At 45.5% G+C, this 7,006-nt stretch overlaps 1 pseudogene; it reads left to right on the plus strand.

The window, feature by feature from the left end:
- The first annotated feature begins 2,634 nt into the window (after nt 1-2,634).
- LOC108521424 (solute carrier family 25 member 53-like) lies at nt 2,635-5,421 on the plus strand (annotated as a pseudogene).
- Nucleotides 5,422-7,006: the final 1,585 nt, after the last annotated feature.

Genomic DNA, 7,006 nt, shown 5'->3' on the forward strand with positions numbered 1-7,006 from the left:
TTCTGTTCCATTGGTCTATATCTCTGTTTTGGTACCAGTACCATGCTGTTTTGGTCACTGTAGCCTTGTAGTATAGTTTGAAGTCAGGTAGCGTGATGCCTCTACCTTTGTTCTTTTGGCTTAGGATTGTCTTGGCTATGCGAGCTCTTTTTTGGCTCCATATGAACTTTAAAGTAGTTTTTTCCAATTCTGTGAAGGAAGTCATTGGTAGCTTGTTGGGAATGGCATTGAATCTGTAAATTACCTTGGGCATTACAACCATTTTCACGATTTTGATTCTTTCTATCCATGAGCATGGAATGTTCTTCCATTTGTTTGTGTCCTCTTTTATTTCATTGAGGAGTGGTTTGTAGTTCTCTTGAAGAGGTCCTTCACATCCCTTGTAAGTTGGATTCCTAGTATTATCTCATTTTTAAAAATGAAATTACTAATATAACTTATGGAGCAACTTATATACCAGGTGCTGTGCTAAGCACTTTCCATACTTTGTCTCATGCCTCCTTCATGACAATGATTTTACATATAAAGATGCTGAGGATCAGAGAGGTGAAGAAACTTGGCCAAGATTATAAAGCTAGGAAGTGACAGAGTGAAATTCAAACCCAGGGCTGGCTGAATTCAGAGCTCATGTCTGTGCCCTAGGACACAATGCAGTGGGGAAGACAAATGTGGTCCTCATTCTAAATGGGCTCCTCTCTGTCAACCACTGCTCTATGTCCTTCTCACCACATGGGGTAGGCCATCCCCATGCACAACTCACACTTTTAAGCCTATGTGACTTAGGTCACTTTCTCAGCCTAGAATGCTTGCTCTCACTCCTCTACCTAAGCTACTCTACTCAGTTAAGGACTGTGTCATATGCCCCTTCTCAGAGAAGTTTCTTGGGTGCTCCTCGTCCCAGGAGGAATAAATTGCTCTTGTCTTTTTGCTTCCACCTTCATTAGTGTACCCTTTATTTTGTCTTTCTGTAGAGTTTAGCTCATTGTTTACCTGTCTCCCCTACTAGATTCCCAGACACTTGAGGGTAGGCACCAAATTCTATTCACTCTAGCTCCATGGTGATTTACCCACAATGATTTAGTGGATGATCAGTACATGTTTGTGAGCTGACCAAAGGACTGGCTGAGAGATGCCCCAAATGAACAGACAAATGCATTCATTTGTGGCTGGATCCTGGGGCAGTCACACAGGCTACCCATGTGGACTAGACTGGCTGGGAGAATCTGGAATCCCCTGGGCTCATTTTACTAGGCTGTAAACATAGGAGGCAGGTCAGGGTACAGGTGATATCTGCTCAAGGCCAACTCTAGGTCCATTCTGTGGTCTGTACTTTGAATTCATGTCAAGGGGCCAGGCTCTCCTAGATTCTTTATGTTGCGCCTTCCCATTCGTGGAAGAAAGGGCTTCTCTGCCTCCCTTAGGAACACAGGTTGTGTTCCTACATGCCTCTTTATCTGCTTCTGGCTGTCCTGAGAGTGTCTGGAAAGAGCATGCGCTCTGTGGAGACAGATAGTGAGGTCCAGAAGCATCTTTTTTTTTGATATCTTTTATCGAGGCCACCGTGTTATGGATTCTCAACCACTTTATCTCATTTTATGTTGTTAATCTCTGCCACAATGTTTTGAGGTGGGTCTTAATGTCCCTGTTTTGTAGCTGAAGAACCTGAGACTGAATGAAATGTCTTGCCCAAGGTCACACAGTTAAGTAAGTGGCAGAGGCAGAATTCAGTCTTGGGTCTGTCTGCCCTTTCCAAAGCCTGGCACCTTAACAGAAAATACATTGGAGAAACATGATCTTCACTCCCATAAAATGGAAAGGATTGGATTTATACAATGGATTACATATGTAAGGTGAGATGTTTCTCAATTATTGATCACTTTTAGCCCCCCGCAATGATTTACAAAATGGCAGAAGGAGTAGGAGATTAAAAGTACAATTCCTCTATCAAATACTGGACTACTGGCCTGAATGCCCCATATCAACCCCTCTGACAGATATGGTATGGAGATGACTACAAATTATTTTGCCCTTTCTGCTCCTTTTACAGCTCAAGTGGGTAAGGCTCCAAGATGTTATTGAATTTCTAAAGGTCACACATCAAGTTAATAACAAAACTCGCTTAGAATGCTAGTATCTCATACTACCCCACCTGCTTCCTGGCCTTTCTAGGGTAGATGCAATAGTTGGGAGTCCTTGCACTGCCAAATCCTAGCCCAGTTTTCTTTCTGCTAAATCACCCTACCTTATGGCGTCAGTGAACATATGTTTATAAATGGTAGGGAGGAAGTGGAACATTATTGCACTCTGAGGTAGAAGAAAGGACAAATATTTGCCTCACCACCTGTCCTTATTTAGGTTAAGGTAAGACTTTGGAAAGAAGATCTTTGGTAGGAGAGCTGAGGACTGTTGGAGGCTTCTGTGGATTTAGCGGCCTGGGTATCTGGGAGGAGTCCCCTTTGGCTCTGGAGAAATGGAAGTGGGGCTGCCAGGGGCCAGAGGTGCCCCAGAGGGATGCAAATAGTGGGCCTCTTGAACTTTTACTCCTGTTCATTTCTCAGCGAAACGGTAAGAGGCAGAGGGGCCTTCCCAGTGTACTGGCCATGAGCATTAAGGAGGCTGAGGCTTAAGGCCGTCATGGAATACGGAGGACAGGGAGGTGGTGATGGGCCAAGCGCAGGAGGCCGAGCCTCCATATCTCTCCACCAAGAGGTGAGTGTGGCTGGGAGTGGTGGTAAAGTGAGATTGTGGGAAAATGGATGGAGCAGGGGGGTATGAATGAGATTGTGGGGATATGGATCGAGTGGGGTGGGGTATGAATGAGATTGTGAGGATATGGATGGAGCAGGGGGGATTGAATGAGATTGTGGGGATATGGATGGAGCCGGGGGGGGGGGATAGAATGAGATTGTGGGGATATGGATGGAGCGGAGGGATAGGAATAGGATTGTGGGGAGATGGATGTAGTAGGGAGACGGGGCTAGGGAAGAGCAGAGCTGATGGGAGTGATTCTGGAAGGAGTAGTACGCCAAGGTGGATTCTTGGCCTGGCAGCCCTGGGAAGGCTGCATTGGGCTTCTTGCAGTGTGTGGCTTCTACTCCTCCCTGGGGACCTCATCCTGGACTCTGTGGTCCTTCATCGGTCTGCTAGCTTAATTAGAGTCCCAACCTTCATGCCCCGCCACCACATAGCCCAGGGTTCTGAGGGAAACCTGTGGGTCTGCTGTTCCTGCCAGGCTTCCTGTCCCTGTCTGTGTAGATGGAAGCCCTCCAGACTGGCCATCACGCCCCTCCCCCTCTCCCCTGTCCTCCTGCCCCACACCCACACAGCTCTGTGCTCTTTCCCTGAGGTGCCAGCTCCGGCTGCTGCACACCCTGTCTCGTCAGCCCAGGGACCCCCTCTTTCCTTCCCGGCAAACTTCCTCAGATCTGCTCTGAGCATTCATTTTTTTTCTATCCCAAAGTTCCTTGATATGTCCTGGCTTCCAAGTTGCTTCTCATACTAGCCATCTGCTTCCCGGCCTTTCTGGGGTAAGGAGCAATAGTTTGGAGTCCTTGCACTGCCTATTCTATATAGTATAGTGGTTCTGAGCCGGGAACAGTTTTGCCTCCCAGGGGACATTTGGCAAGGTCTCAAGATATTTTTGGTCGTCACACTGGGTATGTCACCACTGGTGCTACCGGCAGACACTGAGCCAAAGCCAGGGAGCCTCTGAATATCCTCCAATGCACAGGACAGGGACCAAGAATAAAAAATTATCCTGTCCAAAATGTCAATAGCACAGAGTTTAAGAAACCCTGCTCTGTTATATAACTACAAGTCTAAAAGGTTAGGTTTGGAAACTGCCAGGTGTTGATCCTTCAGGCACTGAACTTCCAGGAGTAGCTGCTCTTTCCCTTTCCCACTTGCCAGAGAGGGGCTGGGCATTGCCATGAAACATCTACAACTTGGGCAGGAATCTATGGAGAGAAAGGTGAGGGGAGATTCCCCCTCTCCAAATTTAATACCAACTTCTAGAGAAAGCATTGCACTTCAACTGTTAAATGCCTTTCTTCTTCTGCAAGATAGTGCCAGGTTTTTTTTTGGAAACACAATAACAACTTATTATCCTAGTTAGTTTATAAAATGGACAGTTTTATGGTCGTGGAAAGTGATGCTTAGGTTTTGGATCTTCCCCTCCTCTGTTTCATGTTTCTTCATTGTAATCCTTTTTGAAATATTGGCAATATTTGCTGGTCAGCAAAATTACTGTTAGTGGTGGCTCTGTTCAGAAAAACTGATTGCCTTTCTTTTAATTTAAGGTTAATGAATTCTTAATTTCTAAGGGTGTGGCTTAATATCAGAAACTGTGCTCAAAGAAGTTGCTTGTTTCTGTCGAGCTGAGTTCTTAGGGTTCATTCCAATTTAAGCAATAAAAATGCTTGCCAACAGAATGGGAATTGGTCGGTCTAATCTCTTTTTTTTCCACCCTTGCCTGTTTTTTCCATCTGCACCAGTTGTCTCAGCATGGGGAGCAGAACCACTCTCCCAGGAAGGAGCTTCAGCACAGGACATGTGCAGAGGCTCCAGGAAAGAAAAGCTGGCATCCTAGGCCTATGCCCTTGGGGCCGTTTCCAACTCTATGGTCTACTTTTCTGACCTTTCCTATCTATAAGTTGTGTTCTGGAACAGATCTATGCCATGGCAGTGGTAGAGGCTGTGAGACAGCTTTGGCACGAAGGGTCCTCAATACTTCTATCAGGGAATCTACCCTCTCTTCTCTCCAAGACGTTGCAAGGGACTCTTCTGTTTGGGACTTTATGATAGCCTGCTATGTTTCTCCTCTCCTGTTGGGCCACATACCCTGGGACACCACTGGGTTGCAGGGGTGTCATGTCTGGCCTGGTGGGAGGCTTGGTGGCACTCAGCCCCTTTGAAAGGGTGCAAATGTACTTCCAGGGATGGTCGCAAGCAAGCTCGCTTTAGCCAGCACCTTCAGCATCTTGAAGAATTCAATCTTATGGGCTTTGGGGCGGCTGTCCGGGGCTACTACCGTGGTTTCTGGCCTGTCCTGGCCAGGAACAGCCTGGGAGTGCTCTATATTTTCTTTCAAGGGACCCATCCAGGATGGCCTGGCAGAGCAAGGCCTTGCCCATTGGGTTCCTGCCTTGTTGTCTGGTAGTGTCAATGAAACAATCCACCTGCCTAGTTCTGTATCCTCTGATTTTGCTGGTGGTAATATGCAGTCCCATATTGGATGGGCAGGAGCAGCCAAAGCCTGTGGGGATCTCTGCCCAGGATGTGTGGAACACTTGGGGGCCAAAAGCTACTCCTGATCTACCGTGCAGCTCCCTGGTCATCCTAAGGTCCAGGGTGGACATGGGGCTTCCACTACAAGCAATCCATGAGTATCTGCAGAGGAAACTCACACTCAGAAAGAGCTGAAGGACTGACTAGCTGCAAGAAAGTGTGGCCATGCCATCTTTGTTTATTCTAAATCTTCCCTGGTTGTTCTATATTAGCTTACTTTTTTGGCTCAGCTGCTAATACAGCCTCCTTTAGCATCTGTAAACTCATTGCATGGGAGAAGTTCCCCAACTACCAACCTGTTGAGCAAGTTTACAAAGCCCAAACAGGATTCCTAGTCAAAAAGAAACGTTCGCCCCCAGTCTCTCCCAAAGCTTCAGTAGCCTCAGAGCCCAGGAGGCCTTTAAATAACGGTGTAACACAGATTAAGTGTCATTCATTTAAAGAATCCTTGGCAATAAGCGGAAACTTAAAAGATGACCTTACTTAGGTACTTGAGCTCTGGCCCCTCTAGGATTGTCCTCCAGATCCAAATTGAGTGGAACTCCAATTTCAAGAACTATGCTTTACTTTAGGATGGGAATTCCATAAAACTTCTCAGATGGCTACATTTCGATATGATTATCGTTTCACTGCCTCTACCACCCACCTCTCACTTCTCCAAGGCTGTGGGTCCTACTTTCAGTGGTAGCAGCTGTGGACTGGAAATCCCAAATTAGGCTTGCTGTGACTATGCAGGTTACCACAAGAACTAGTGGGGCTGGAGATGGAGTGCGAAGAAGGTGTGGGCCCATGGATGAAAGGATAAAACCTTCGAAAAGAATGAGATTTAATTACATGCAAAATAGAAACATTTGCTAATAGTTCTGCTTGGTGTTATTTGCTAGGACATTTCTGACAGCAACGGTGATAACATTGCCTAGAAATGAGTTTCCCTAAGAAACCTGAAAGTGAAGTGACCATATCTCTTCACAGATAATTGCATATTTTGTTGATGTGGTAAATGTAGTTAGTATGACATAAAGATCAGAAATCTTAGCCTGTCATTCACAGCCTTTCAAAATATGGTCCTCATATAACTTTCAACATATTGTCACTCCACTTACATAAACCCCAAACACTAGCCATAATGAACTCATGTTCTCTCCCCAGACATTCCATGAACTTTCCCATGGCCATACTTTGGCCCACACTATTCTTTCCACATGCAGTGCCCCTTCTTCACATGCCAGTCTACCAAAATCCTTCCAGCTCCTCAAAGACCAGTTCAGAGGTCACCTTCTCTATGGAGCCTCTTGATTTCCCCCAACTGAATGCGACATTAGTCTCTGTGATGCCCCTTTCTAACAGCACTTCATACATGGTACTGATTCTATTATGTCACTAATCTCATGTGACTCTGTTCTTGTATTCTTCAATACCTCCTACTAGACCATAGAACTTATTAAAAGCAGGGATTCTTGTATGCATTTTTAAATCTTCAATTGTGCCTAGGTGCTCAATAACATTGGTCGAATTATTGAATTGATTATCAAGCTGTGATGTGGTATATCCTCTGGGTGCTGTCCCTTGTACACGAAGATAAACTTATTGACTCACTGTCAGCAGGACACATGCCTTTGGGCTGTGTTTTTGTTTTCTTTTAATAGCGGATTTAGTTTTGTGCTAATGATAATGATGCTTCTACTGATGATGATGATAATAATAATAATAATAATAAATT

This window comes from Rhinopithecus bieti, unplaced genomic scaffold (genome assembly GCF_001698545.2).
Source record: "Rhinopithecus bieti isolate Rb0 unplaced genomic scaffold, ASM169854v2 scaffold_61273, whole genome shotgun sequence".
In the NCBI taxonomy this organism is placed as follows: domain Eukaryota; kingdom Metazoa; phylum Chordata; class Mammalia; order Primates; family Cercopithecidae; genus Rhinopithecus; species Rhinopithecus bieti.